Source organism: Nyctereutes procyonoides, unplaced genomic scaffold (assembly GCF_905146905.1).
Source record: "Nyctereutes procyonoides isolate TBG_1078 unplaced genomic scaffold, NYPRO_anot_genome, whole genome shotgun sequence".
Lineage (NCBI taxonomy): Eukaryota > Metazoa > Chordata > Mammalia > Carnivora > Canidae > Nyctereutes > Nyctereutes procyonoides.
In genome coordinates this window covers 333,660-348,441 of record NW_026575118.1, presented here as the reverse complement: position 1 = coordinate 348,441, position 14,782 = coordinate 333,660, and the positions used below count along the sequence as shown (strand labels likewise).

General features: G+C 44.2%; 1 pseudogene; it reads left to right on the top strand.

Annotated features, from left to right (window-relative positions):
* Positions 1–7,785: 7,785 nt before the first annotated feature.
* Positions 7,786–13,902, top strand: LOC129515539 (homeobox protein NANOG-like; annotated as a pseudogene).
* Positions 13,903–14,782: the final 880 nt, after the last annotated feature.

Genomic DNA, 14,782 nt, shown 5'->3' with positions numbered 1-14,782 from the left:
GAGCTACTTTCCTCACCATCTTCAGGTAATGAGTTGTTGCCTTTTCCTGAGCTCATGCTCATTTCCTTTTTTTGGGGGGGGTTCCTTCCCTATTTTGATAAATATTGCCTTTGCAGCTTTCTATGAAAGGAAACTTGCCTATCTGGAATACCTTTATTTTATGCTCACCCTATAATCATTTCTGTTATCATATGAGCAGGAGCTCTGAGGGGCCCTCCCTCTACATGGTAATTAGACCCTTATTTTTTTAATTTTTTAAATTGATTTATTATAGTCACACAGAGAGAGAGAGAAGGAGGCAGAGACAGAGGCAGAGGGAGAAGCAGGCTCCATGCACCGGGAGCCCGACGTGGGATGGGAGCCTGACGTGGGATTCGATCCCGGGTCTCCAGGATTGCGCCCCGGGCCAAAGGCAGGCGCCAAACCGCTCCGCCACCCAAGGATCCCTAACTAGACCCTTATTAAGATGACCCCTGGCACCTGGGCTCAGCCAGTTAAGTGTCCAACTCTTGATTTCAGGTTAGGTTGGGACCTCAGGGTCTTGAGATCAAGCCCCAGGGCAGGCTCCTTGCTCCGCAGTGAGTCTGCTTGAGATTCTTTCTCCCTCTTCCCCTGCCCTTCCTCCTGAGTGCATGCTCTCTGCTGTCTATCTCTCGAGTCAATAAATAAATCTTTAAAAAAAGACATAATCCATGAGGCATTGTTGATTTATAGGTGGTACAAGAGGTCTTCAGTTGCCTTACTCTCACAGATAAACAAAACCTGCTGTTCTCTTAAGTATCTGGGTCCAGAATAAGGTAAGGCTAACCAGAGCCCGGGTTGGAGCTGCCTGGACTTAGAGCACTTTACACATCCTTCCATTTACTACAGTCAGAAACGTTCCTTAGTGACAGTGGCACTTAGTTGTACTGTGCAGGCATGGTAGCAAACTATACAGTAAGTCTTAGTAAAGTTTGGTACCACTGTTTCCAGTCATGGGAAGGCACCAGCATCTTCCCCACTTCTGCTTTTGCATCCTCAGTGCAAAACATCGACACAATTGTTACAGGATAACCATGAGATTAAAAAAAGGTTATTCAGTATTTCGATTTCAGCAACACGGAAGTTTGTTGTGCTTTGCTGCTCACTGTCCATCTCAAGCCAAATAAAGGGATGCTTTGGACAATCAGAGAGCTAACATGTGTTCTCTAGAGTTTGGGAGACAGATACTTGTCTCATTTTATTTAAAAACAACCATCTAGGGACACCTCGGTGGCTTAGCAGGTGAGCGGTTGCCTTTGGCTCAGGGCGTGATCCTGGGGTCTGGGATCGAGTCCCAAATGAGGCTACCTGCATGGAGCCTGCTTCTCCCTCTGCCTGTGTCTCTGCCTCTCTCTGTGTGTGTCTCTCATGAATAAATAAATAAAATCTTAAAAAATAAATAAATAAATGAAGGGTAAATATTAAAATAAAAACAAAAGAGAGAGAGAGAAGGTAATATTAGAGATGGAAAGGAGGTAAGAGATCAACCTGCTTAGATTTCTGGGGGAAGAACAGATCAGCAAGAGATAAGAGTGATAGCAAAAGCCCTGAATCTGGAGATTTCCTGGCTTGTTCCAGAATCAGCAAGGAGGTCAGTGTCATGGTGGGCAGAGGAGAACACAAGGTCACAGGACAGAGGTTAAGTACAAAGCAACAAAAGGGTTCACGTAATCCAGGACTTTAACTTATTCCTTGAAATGTGAGAATGCCGAAAGAGGATTTTGAGTAAAGGAATAGCTTGATATAACTTGTCTCTTTTTTTTTTTTTTTAAAGATTTCATTTATTTGAGAGAGTAAGAGAAAGAGCACAAGTGAGTGTGCATGAGGGGAGGGCAGAGGCAGAGAGAGGAGGAGACTCCCTGCTGAGCAGGGAGCAGACTTGGACTTGGGGTTTCATCCTCCTGGGATCATGACCAGAGCTGAAGGCAGATGCTTAATTGACTGAGCCACCCAGGTGCCCTTGATATGACCTGTCTTAATGAAAATTCATTCTGGCTGGTATGTTGAAACTAGATTATGGGAAGGCTAGGATGCAAACACGGAAACCAGTTGGGTGGCTATTGGAATAATCCAAGGGATAGAGAGAGTGGTAGCCTTGGAGATTCTAGAAAAAGTCAAATGCAGCTTGGAATGGCACACTTGCTAGAGGACACAGGTAATCTCAAGCCCCCAGCTCTCCTGGGATGCAGGCAATAACAAATTAAATAAATGTTCTTTAAAAGAAATAACCATTTCTTGCTATTCTGCTGGTTCCCCAAGCACTAGTCCATGTGATGATCAAAACTCACTCCAGCACATTCAAAAGAAAAAAGAAACACTAGAGAGAGAGAGAGAGAGAGAGAGAGAGAGGCAAAGGCAGGCAGAGGGAGAAGCAGGCTCCCTGCAGCCCGATGTGGGACTTGATCCCCGGACTCCAGGATCACGCCCTCAAAGGCAGAAACCGCTGAGCCACCCAAAGCAATTGCATTCTAAATATATTTTGAAGAACAGTCAACAAGGATGTTTTTAAGGTTTTGGTCTGAGCAGCTAAAAGATGAAATTGTCGTACACTGAGATAGAGAAGACTATAGGAGGCATATTGGGAGTTTGGTTTTTGAAATATTAATTTTGTGATGCCCTTTAGAATTCCAAGTGGGGAGGTTAAGTAGGCAGTTGAATATATGAGATTGAGTTTGCAGAATAGGTCTGAGTTAAAGATGTACACTTGAAGGTCAAAAGCATACAGAAGGTATTGAAAGTCAAGAAGACAGGGTAAAATCACCAATATAGTGAGTGTGGATAGAAAAGAGGTTTGAGAACTAAGCTTTGGTACACTCTAACTTTTTGATGTCTGGGGATGAGAAGAACCAGAGAGGAGACAGAGAGAGAACCATTAAGTTAGCAGGTACAACACCAATAGAGGATAAACTGAGGAAAGGAGATTTAATTAAAAACTTAACAAGGTTGTTTTGCTTTTTTTTTTCTTTTTTTAAGATGTTATTTATTTAAAAAAAGATTTTATTTATTTATTCATGAGAGATACAGACAGAAGAGCTACAATGAAGATCACAGAGACACCGGCAGAGGGAGAAGCAGGCTTCCCACAAGGAGCCTGATTTGGGACTTGATCCCAGATCTCAGGATCATGCCCTGAGCCAAAGGCAAATAAATGCTCAACTGCTGAGCCACCCAGATGTCCCTGTTTTGTTTTTTTTTTTAAGATTTTCTTTATTTATTCATGAGAGACACAGAGAGAGGCAGAGACACAGGCAGAGGGAGAAGCAGGCTCCTCACAGGGAGCCCAATGAGGGACTCATCCTGGGACTACTACCTGAGCGGAAGGCAGATAGATGCTCAATCACTGAGCCACCCAGGCATCCCGAGTTTGTTTTTGTTTTGACCACTAGTTGTGGTCACTTCATTACCTCTTAGGTCTCTCAACTGTACTTTCCAATAACCCGTCATTTTCTCTAAGACACTGATACTGCCTTTGCCAAAAGTGTTCATATTCTGGAATTTGCTTCCCTATGCTCTCAACCTTTTTGCAATCTCTGCCTCAATGGAAAGAACATCCTCCAAGAAGAAGTCTTTCCTGATTCCCCTCCCTGGCCACACCTCCCCTTATTTGTTCATTAGCATCTAATGCATACCTCCTTTTTGGTTTTTTACTTTTTCTCATCACACGACATTATAACTGTCTTTTGGGGTATTTTTATCTACTCTACTGAACCGTTAGCTCCTCAAAAGTGGAGATGATGTTTAATTATTTTTCTCTCCAGCACATGACAGGCACTCATGAACTATTAGTTGAATAAGCAATAAATAAATACTTCCTGGCCAATAAAGTGTTAAAAATCACTAACTATATCTATATACACACATATGTTTGTACATATGGGGACAAGAAACAATTATACACTGGGTTTATTAGGTAGAGTGAAACAATGTAAAGAAGAGAGAAACAGGAACAGAAATGTACACAAGAATTGAGTAGAAACAGGGACACCTGGGTGGCTCAGTGTTGAGCATCTGCCTTCAGCTCAGGTCATGATCCAAAGTCCAGGGATCGAGTCCCACCTAGGGTCCCCTGCAGGGAGCCTGCTTCTTCCTCAGCCTGTGTCTCTGCCTCTCCCTTTGTGTCTCTCATGAATAAATAAATCAAATCTTTTAAAAAAATACTTATAATGATTGTCACTTCTCCTTATCCTGACAGGTCACCAAACTCTGATGCAAAGTTGGGACATCTGTGCTCTTAAAACATCACATTGCCTGCGGTGCATTTCTTACCTTTAAGTGAAAATATTTTTCATTTTTAATATTCAGCTCTTGTTTTTCCTCCCCCTTCTGATTACGCTCCTAGGAAGACAAAATCTAAAATCACTTTTGCATTTACAGCCCTGGACTCTAAGCACATTATAACACACCCCTCCTCCAACACACAGCCCACCCCACAAATTCAAGGTCTCTGACACCTTCCCAAGCATTCTCAACCTTATTCAAATTGCTTTCCTGGGCAAAGAATGTAGTGAGTTTGCCTTCTAGCTACCAGCCCCCTTCCCTTTGGTCTTTCACTGCAGAGGCTCTGACCCTAAATACAATGAGACACGGGTGGGGGATGGGGGTGAATTCAGCCCAGGCTTTCAGGCAAAGACCCCCATCAACAAAGAACAAAGCTTCTGGTACCTGCCCTTTAGAGAGCTGCGGGCAAACTAAGGTGTTTGGTGGCCTTGACTGCACTCATTTACCAACTGTGCTAATTGAAAGCCAGGAAGTCAAGTTTTCTGCTTTTTTAAAAATTTAAAATTTAAAAAATTTTTCCTCCAATTTTATTTAGATGTAATTGACATATGACATTGTATTAGTGTAAGGTGCACAACATAATTGTTTGATACACATAGATGTTGCAGAAGGATTACCACAATCAGTTCCCATCCATCACTCATGTTCCCCCTTTTATTTATTTTATTTAATTAATTAATTTATGAGAGACACAGAGGGAGAGGCAGAGAGACATAGACAGAGGGAGAAGCAGGCTTCTCACATGGAGCCCGATGCGGGCCTCAATCCCAGACCAGGATCCTGACCTGAGCCGAAGGCAGACGCCCAACAGCTGTGTCACCCAGGCATCCCATGTTCCCCCTTTTAATGAAATCCTATTTTGGGGATGCCTGGCTGGCTCAGTGGTTGAGCGTCTGCCTTTGTGATCCTGGGGTCCCCTGATCAAGTCCCACATCGGGCTCCCTGCATGGAGCCTGCTTCTCCCTCTGCCTGTGTCTCTCCGCCTCTCTGTGTGTGTCTCTCATGAATTAATAAATAAAATCTAAAAAAAAAAGAAAAAAGAAAAAAGAAAGAAGAGAAAGAAATCCTCCTCTGTAACGAGACAGAGACTGTCTGCCTGAGCACATTGCATTTCCACCCACCTTTTCCTTGACACTCCTGTTCCTCCTCTTTTCCCTTCCAGAATGATGGTCTGAGAAGACAAAGATTACATAGAATTGATCTCCGTGCTTTGGTGCAGGCAATACTCCTATGCTCACGAATTGGCATCCTTAAGAACAAAAAATCTTTTTCGTGCAACCAAAGCAGCAGCTCTAGGTGGAGACCAGTGGTGAAGTACACAGGGGGATTAGTCAGACTCGCATCTCTGAAAAATATATAATTGGAATTGGCTAAGGGTATACTTTAGGAGGGGGAGATTGGAAAAGAGGAAGAAATCTTAGGTTTCTCGATTATTGAATTTGAGAGTGGGGAGGAAGATTGAAGCTACACAGTCATCTCTGTCTTAGGGCTGAAACCTAACTCTAAACACTGGTCCTTTGGAAAGCATACCGGAAACAAAAACCAAAACGAAAAAACAACTACAAAAAAAAAAAAAAAAAATGAGAGTGGGGATGGAGTGGGATTGCCCGACATTGACAGAATTGCCAGGCCAGAGAAAGAAAATTTAAAAAAGAACCAGAGGAGGAAGAAAAGCCAGAAGAGGCTTGCTTAGGAAGAAGAGATAAGAGGCCCAACACATATTCTTAAAGGAACCTGTCCCAAACGCTTTGGCAAGACCATTTACAGGAATATCATTTGCTAAGGGGATGTTCTTCTTGACCTCCCTCTTTTCAATTGAGTTGGTTTACAGGTCAATACATTTCATTATTTTACATCTAGGAATGTCCCAGATAAAATAAGAAGGGGGTGCTCCCAATCTATCATGTTGTTCACTATATTAAAATAATAATTGTTAGGTTTTTAGTAACTAAATGGAAATGAGACCGCCAAGGCAAGCGAGGGTCCAAGAACAGATTTTATTGCAGGCACCCTCGGGAGGTTCCACGACTCACGGAGGGAAAGAGTGAGTCGGGGAAGTCGCGCCAAGACAAGATGGCAGGGGGTTTACGTAACGTTGTAAGGCAGAACGGTTTCCTATTGGTTGGCTCATATGCAAAGGAAGGATTGCAATCCAACCAGTCAGAGTGACCCTCCCTATGCAAAGGAAGGATTGCAGTTCGGCCAGTCAAAGGTGACTTCCTCCTCTGGGGTTTGAAGGGCATTGGGTCCGGTTGGGGAAGTCCAAAGGAGAGGTCTAAGGGTCTGCGTCAAGCTGTCAGCAGGTCATTGGTCCATTGACGTCCCAGGTGGAGGTGGTGGCAGGAACCTCAGCCATTTTGGGGTATCCGCCATCTTGAGGAGTTTCTCTTCCCGCCTGGCCCCAACAATAATCATGACAAAAAGGTAATTTAGAACTTGGAGATCACAAGCATAGGATAAAGATAGAATTTCTACTAACAGAAATGTGTAGATCTGATGTTCCAAATATTATATTTCACTGATGTGTCAAATATTATGAGGATTTAGCTTGTATTTTCTTCACTCTTTACACAATACAGAAGAGGGACAGATGAGGAAACTGAGCCAAGAGTCTATCCAGCAATGTGTATATAAAAACTACTTTAAAATTTTCCATATGGATGGCCTGTGCGTAATTACCCTACCCTCAGGGCACCAAAGTCAGCTGATCAGCAGGCCACAGCTCCTTTCCTCTGGCTTTTTTTTTTTTTTTTTTTAAAGAGGAACAACAGTCCTGGGGGAAAGACTTGCCTGTCTCTCTGAAAGCTAAGAAACATTAAGAGGGCCTTGAAAATAAGTACTGTTTTTAACACCAACTGACACCTTAGCAACATACCATATGCTTTTTACTGTGACCGTAGGGGGACTCGAAGGGGAAAACAGCTCCCTGGTTGAAGTTTCTGTCAGCACGAGCTGGAGTTTGAGACCCTAGGGGGTCTGAAGTGGAGAAATGAATTGTTCTAGCATCAGTTTCCATCACCTGAGGTGGCTTCAGGGGTATCTTTGATTTTAAAGGATGGAAACGTGGTGAACCCAGAAATATTTAATTGTGGGGTTCGCTTTCTCTCGAGGTTCTGTGGCCAGGGTTTCCCGTTCCCCACCCAGTCTGGACTACCCGGCAGCGACCTTTTCCATTACAATGGCCTCGGTGAGGCTGGCAGATAGGATTAACTGCGAATTTGCAAGGGTGTGTGTGGGCGTGGGGCTGAGGGTCAGGGTGGCGGAGCCCTCCTTATAAATCCGGGGCCTCCAAAATAGTCACCTTCTGCCGAGGGGCCGGCCTCTCGCTGTCGCCCGTGCCCCACTGCATCTTGTCTTTCACCTACTCTTTACATGTGGAGGCCTTCGTCCTTCTCTCCGCTCTTCCACCTAGAGCCGTAAGCCTGGGCCTTTCTTACCACCTCGCTCTTTGTTTTTGTTTTCCCCCTCTACCCTCAACCCAGCGACATGAGTGCGGATCCAGCTCCGCCCCAATGCCCGCCTGGCCCCCAAGCACCCAACTCTAGGGACCCTTCTCCAATGCCTGAGATTTACGGGCCCCGAGAAAATCCTGCATCCTTGCCAATGTCCTCTGCTGAGACGCCCCGCGCGGAGACCGGTAAGGGGGAAGTCAGTTCCTCGAAAAGCTGATCTCCTGGAGGGAAAAGTGATGGGGGGGGCAGGGCCATTCGTTTCCCTCCTGAGCAATTGTAGCGCATTAATCTAAGCAGGTGTCCTCCATTAGACCTCTGACACCTGTCTCCGTTGTACTTTGGTGGCGTGTCCCTTTCACCTGTCTCAGATGTCAGTCAAGAGACCAGGGCCGCAGGACGCTGGCCTTTCGATAGTAGACGGGGTATTTGAGGGCTCGCGTGCGCAGGCGCTGTGGAAAGCCCATGGGTTGTGATAAATGAGCTGATGCCCGAGTGGTCACGGAGTGCTGAGCCCACAGTCACCGTAAATACTAATACTAATTACTACTAATTACTAATTAGTATTAGTACTAATACTATTAAAATACTATGCTACTGCCAAGCCAGAAATCCTAACATCACCGCTGCAGGTGGGGGTGCGAGGAGCATCACCTTTCTGACTCGTCTGTCTTCCGGGAGTGCCAGAAGTAGCGTGGCTAGTTATGGATGTCACCTGGTTGAAATATCTTGCCTTTGTACGACACTAGTGGTTGGTTTGGCTCTGTGGGTGTTAACTAGGGGGCGGTTCTGAGTTTCTGGGAGGCTGCTATGCCCAGTCTCCAACATCCCGAAGAAATGTCCATCCCATTTTATGGTAGATAATTCCAGAAGGTTTAATCTTCTGACAGTCAAAGTGGCTAGAGCCCAGATCTGAAACCCAGGTTCGGCTTCTGAATGGTAACCACATGTGGGAGGGGATGTGCTGAGGACACTGTAAAGGTAAGTAAGGCAGTACCACTTTTTTGGTAAATCAATCCCGCAGTAGTCGTTAAAAATGAAAATGTAAAACTAGCTTTTACCATTTTTTAAAAGCTTTGTGGTAAAAAGATCATCTCTTAAAAGCTTCTGATAAAAAGTGACTTAAAAGTTATTTACATGTTACCCTGTTTTCCTAAGCTTCATGTTGATGTCCTTTCATAATTTCTAATGTTGAAAATACAGTGCTGGATCGTGAGACCTCCTGGGGTGTGAGCAAGTAGGAATAAGCAAGTGGGCACAATCTCCTTAGCGAGCCAAGTGCTAGTTTGTAGAGCTGATTTTTAGGCGATGCCCCGCTGTAGTCCTTGGTCTACCACCACTTTCTTTCCTTCTCGATCTATTTACAAAAAGCATAAAATTGTGAATTCTTGCCCCATAAAGGCTGTCACTTTATTCCATGACTAGGGGAGAGCTGAATTTGAGCATGGGGAATAAATACTGCATTGTAGTTAAGACTACGTGGCTACCAAATGTAGGCAATATAGGAAGTTAATTAGTAATTAGAAAGTCCATATATGCCAGGTCCTGTGCTGCTAGCCAACTTTCTCAGCCACTTTGCTTTACTCAATTTAAGGAACTCTGGGAGGGAGACAAATAATTCAGGAAATGCGGTGACAGAGCTAGTAAAGGGCAGAGTCTGTATTGAAACAGAAGCCTAGCAGAATTCCCAGTTCCTGCTAGTCCTGGGGTTTAGAACTGGGAAGTAATAAACTGGATTTTAAAGGGTCCCCAGAATCTGCTGTGGGTGATGGTTACGTTTACCGAAGGGAGTCCCGCGATCATTCCCACCTTTCTGAGTAGCCACAGCCTAGGCTCTTGAGCATCAATTTGCAGTAAAAAGCTTTTGTCAAAAGGTTCCAGGGGTGCCTAGCTGGCTCAGTTGGTGGACCATGTGACTCTTGATTTTTTTTTAAATGACTCTTCATCTTGATGTGAGTTTGAGCTCCATGTTGGGTGTGTATATATATGTGTGTGTGTGTGTGTGTGTGTGTGTATACTTTTTTTTAAGGTGCCAACTAGTATACTTACTGTAGTGGCATCACACAAAGGCTAGAAAAAGTGTTCAGGGTCATGTAAGAGTTAAATTTTTACTTACTCCCTAATTCTGAGGTTGTGAGGACTTTAAAAATGCTTTGAAAACAATAAATTTGCAAAGATAATTTAGTATTTGAAAAGTTTTAGAGAAAAGTGTCTTTTTTATTCCCAACAGTCTCTCCTCTTCCTTCCTCCATGGATCTGCTTACTCAGGACAGCCCCGATTCTTCCACCAGTCCGCGGGTAAAACTCCCACCCACCTCTGGAGAGGAGAGAACAGCTAGGAAGGAAGATGCGACCCAGGGCAAGAAACGGAAGATGAGGACTGTGTTCTCTCAGACCCAGCTGTATGTTCTCAATGATCGATTTCAGAGACAGAAATACCTCAGTTCCCAGCAGATGCAAGAACTTTCCAACATTCTGAACCTCAGCTATAAGCAGGTAGGGTTGGTTTTGTTGTCCTTGCAGTGAGAAATAAAAACGCTAATTTGCAGATGAGCGTTACTAACATCCGTGTGTAGCCTGTTATCTGTGCACACCCTACAAATAATTTTAAGATGAAAGTGAGATCTTTGTAACATTTCACGATCATCTTTAATGTTCTCTTTAGGGCACCTGGGTGGGTCAGTCGGTTAAGCGTCTGCCTTTGGCTAGGGTCGTGGTGCCAGGGTCCTGGGACTGAGCCCCACATATTGCTCCCTGCTCATCAGGAAGCCTGCTTCTCCCTCTGCCTGCCGCTGCCCCTGCTTGTGCTCTTTCTCTGTCAAATAAACAAAACCTTTTTTAAAAAGTTCTCTTGGGACACCTGGGTGGCTCAGCAGTTAAAGTGCCTGCCTTCAGCCCAGGGCATGATCCTGGGGTCCTGGGATCGGGTCCCACGTTGGGCTCCCTGCATGGAGCCTGCTTTCCCTCTGCCTGTGTCTCTGCCTCTCTCTCTCTCTCTCTCTCTCTCTCTGTTCTCTCATGAATAAATAAATAAAAATCTTTAAAAAAAGGTTCTCTTTAATATGCCATAATTTACTTAACTAGTTTTTCTATATTGCACATGCCAAGATCATAAAAATATTTCCAATTTCTCCTTGATCAAAGGAGTTATATAATCTCATCTTCCGGGATAGGGAGAGTCCTTAACCAACACTGCTTATTAAATTAAAATGGAATCTTTTATCTGTATGCATGATTACTAATGAGGTTAATTATTTTTCATATTGTTATTATTCAGTCAGATATTTTATGGTGTTTTTCTATCACTGGTGCCATACTTAGACAAAGTCCTCCATTCTTTTTTTTAAGATTTTATTTCTCTATTCATGAAAGATGCAGAGAAACAAGCAGAGGGAGAAGCAGGCTCCACGCAGGAGGGCCCCATGTGGGACTCTGATCCTGGGACTCCAGGATCACACCTTGAGCCAAAGGCAGATGCTCAATCGCTGAGCCACCCAGGCATCCCCAAAGACCTCCATTCCATAAGTTATTGTGTGTGTGTACACCTGTACATACATACTTCTGGTCCTTCTTAATTTCATTTTCTCATTTATCATTGTAAATCATTTGGAAGTTTAAGTTTACTGTGTGCTCCTACAAAACTTGATATTTTCTCAATAGTTGTCCTAGTGGTATATTTCATAATTTTTGAGTTAAAATTACCACTATTATTGTATTAAATGGAAGTGTGCTTATGGGGATGCCTGGGTGGCTCAGCGTCTGCCTTCAGCTCAGGGTGTGATCCCAGGATTCAGGATCGAGTCCCACATCGAGCTTGCTGCGTGAAGCCTGCTTGTCCCTCTGCCTGTGTCTCTGCCTCTCTGTGTGTGTCTCTCATGAACAAATAAATTAAAAATCTTAAAAAAAAGTCTGCTGGGATGCCTGGGTGTGGCGCCTGCCTATGGCCCAGGGCGCGATCCTGGAGACCCGGGATCGAATCCCACATCGGGCTCCCTGCATGGAGCCTGCTTCTCCTCTGCCTGTGTCTCTGTGTGTGTCTCTCATGAACAAATAAATAAAAATCTTTAAAAAAAAGTGTGCTTATGGAGGAGGTTTTTTAATCACAAAGTACATTTAACCAACTAGGGGCGTGAGTAAGTATGAATAAAGAGGTGGGTAGACATTCATTCATTCATTTTTTAATTTTTATTTTTTTATTTATTTATTTTTATTTATTTGAGAAAGACAGCAGGACATTCAAGGAAAAGGAGAAGCAGACTTCCCGCTGAGCAGGGAGCCTGATATGGGGCTGGATACCAGGACCTTGAGATTATGACCCAAGCCTAAGGCAGCCGCTTAACCCATTGAGCCACACAGGCACTCCTAGACATTTATTTAAATGTGAATCTTCTAGGGGTACCTGGGTGGCTCAGTGGTTGAGCATCTGCCTCTGGCCCAGGGTGTGACCCTGGGGTCCTGGGATCAGAGTCCCATATCAGGCTCTCCATGTGGGGCTTGCTTCTCCTGCCTGTGTCTCTGATTCTCTGTGTCTCCAATGAATAAATAGATAAAATCCTTTAAGAAAAGTAAACGTGAACTTCCTAGTGAATAGATATGTAATGTGTCTTCTCTAAACTGGTAGGCTCATTGAAAAAGGGCATTGACATCCATCCCTAGAACATTGTTTCCGTGAATGAAAGGAAGGACTCTAGAAGTTTGTCTTGTTCCTGAGCTTTAGGTAGCTGTTGTCGGGGGAAACAATGTCAACAATAATCTTTGATCCCTAGCATATCCGCACTACTGGTATTTCATGTCTTCCTGTCACTTTTCCTTGTAGGTTAAAACTGGTTCCAGGGATCCCTGGGTGGCGCAGGTTAGCGCCTGCCTTTGGCCCAAGCGATCCTGGAGGGATCGAATCCCATATCAGACTCCCAGTGCATGAAGCCTGCTTCTCCCTCTGCCTGTGTCTCAAGCCTCTCCTGTCTCTCTCTCTCTAAAGAAGACTATCATAAATAAATAATTTTAAAAAAAAAAACCTGGTTCCAGAACCAGAGGAGAAAAGCAAGAGGTGGCAGAAAAGCAACTGGCCAAAGGAGAGCAACAGTGTGACTCAGGTAACAGGAAGCTTTTATTTTTTCTGCTTTCTTTTCAAGGACTTTCCCGTTCTGCTCATTGCTAAAGCTTAAGACGCGGCCCACACACAATTCTGATTTTCCTTAGAGCTCTTGGGTTAACCCGCCATTCCCTTTCAGAACAGCTCTGCCACCACGGAATATGCAGGCTTCTACCCCTGTTGCCAGGGGTACCTGCCGAACCCTTCTGGAAACCTCCCACTGTGGAGCAGCCATAACCCGTATTGGAGCAGCCAGACCTGGAACAGCCAATCCTGGAGCAACCACTCCTGGAACAGTCAGACCTGGTGCCCCCAAGCCTGGAACAACCAGGCCTGGAACAATCTGCTCCACAACTGTGAAGAGGAATCGCTGCAGCCCCCAATCCAGTTCCAGCAAAATTCTATGGGCGATCTGGAGTCCATCTTCGAAACTGCTGGGGAAAGCCATGGTGTCCTACAGCAATCCACTAAGTATTTTAGTACTCAGCAAATAATGGATTTTTTCCCAAATTACTCTGAACATTCAACCTGAAGATGTGTGCTGATAAGTATATTATTCGATCTCAATTTGGGCAGTATTATTTCTGATTGGATTTGTCTTTTAGGGTCCTATATCTCTGCCTCGATAGTGTCCTATTATGCTGAATGTATCCATTGAGGGGATATGATTGGAGTCAAAGGTTTCAGTAGCGTTGGCTGCTATGGACAACATGATAAGATGTTTCTGGCTATAGATAACTAGATGTAATACTAATTCAGGTATCTTTAGGCTGTAGATTATATCAAGAAAAGGAAGTAAAAATACAAAGACCGGTGATAAAGGATAATTGTATTTTCTGAGATTGTGAGTCTTGTTTTCATCACCTCCATTAACGGTGAAGGGTTAAGCTATATACAATATGCTTCATTGGTTTCCTCTGCCCTTTGTGATTTACTAGAATTGTTAATTTGTTCATTCTAGTAGTTGTAGAAAGATGTCTTGTATTTTAATGTATCATGATAATACTACCAGTTTGGATGGCTTAAGTACAAATAAAATACCCACTTTTACCTTCTGTTGTCTCTACCCCGATTTCACCAGTCACTCAGTGAGTAAAAATTGGACTAAACATGGGTCTTTATAGTCCAATGGGACAGGAAACAACTGAAATTTCTCTAGCCATTGGGGGGGAGGCTGCTATTAGAAATGGGTAAAAGTGAGGGATCCCTGGGTGGCTCAGCTGTTTAATGCCTGCCTTCAGCCCGGGGCGTGATGCTGGAGACCCAGGATCGAGTCCCACGTCGGGCTTCCTGCATGGAGCCTGCTTCTCCCTCTGTTTCTGTCCCTCAAGAATAATTAGTAGAATCTTAAAAAAAAAAAGGAAAGGAAAGGAAAGGGTAACCAAGTATGCAATGCTAAGTGACGGACCAATTAATCTGAACTAATTTATTTCCCTTATGTGTATAATAATGAAACAATAAAATTTGTGGTTATTTGCAGTTAAAAGAAGAATGTTGGGGATGCCTGGGTGGCTCAGCGGTTGGGTGTCTGCCTTCAGCTCAGGGCGTGATCCTGGAGACCTGGGATGGAGTCCCGCATCGGGCTCCCTGCATGGAGCCTGCTTCTCCCTCTGCCTGTGTGTCTCTGCCTCTCTCTGTCTCTCATGAGTAAATAAAATGAGGGAAAAAGGAGGGGATGGGGAGAAGGTCAGCTAATATAACTCACAGGGAAGGTTCTGTGTCCACCCTTCTGTCCAATTACACTCTGCCAGAAAAAACTAAGTTGAAACAAGCTTATTTTAAGACATTTTTTCCTTTTTTTTAAAAAAGATTTTATTTATCCAGGAGAGACAGGCAGAGGGAGAAGCAGGCTCCCTGCAGGGAGCCGGATGCTGGGACTCCTCCCAGGATCCCAGGTTCACACCCTGAGCTTAAAAAGGAGGGGATGGGGAGAAGGCAGCTG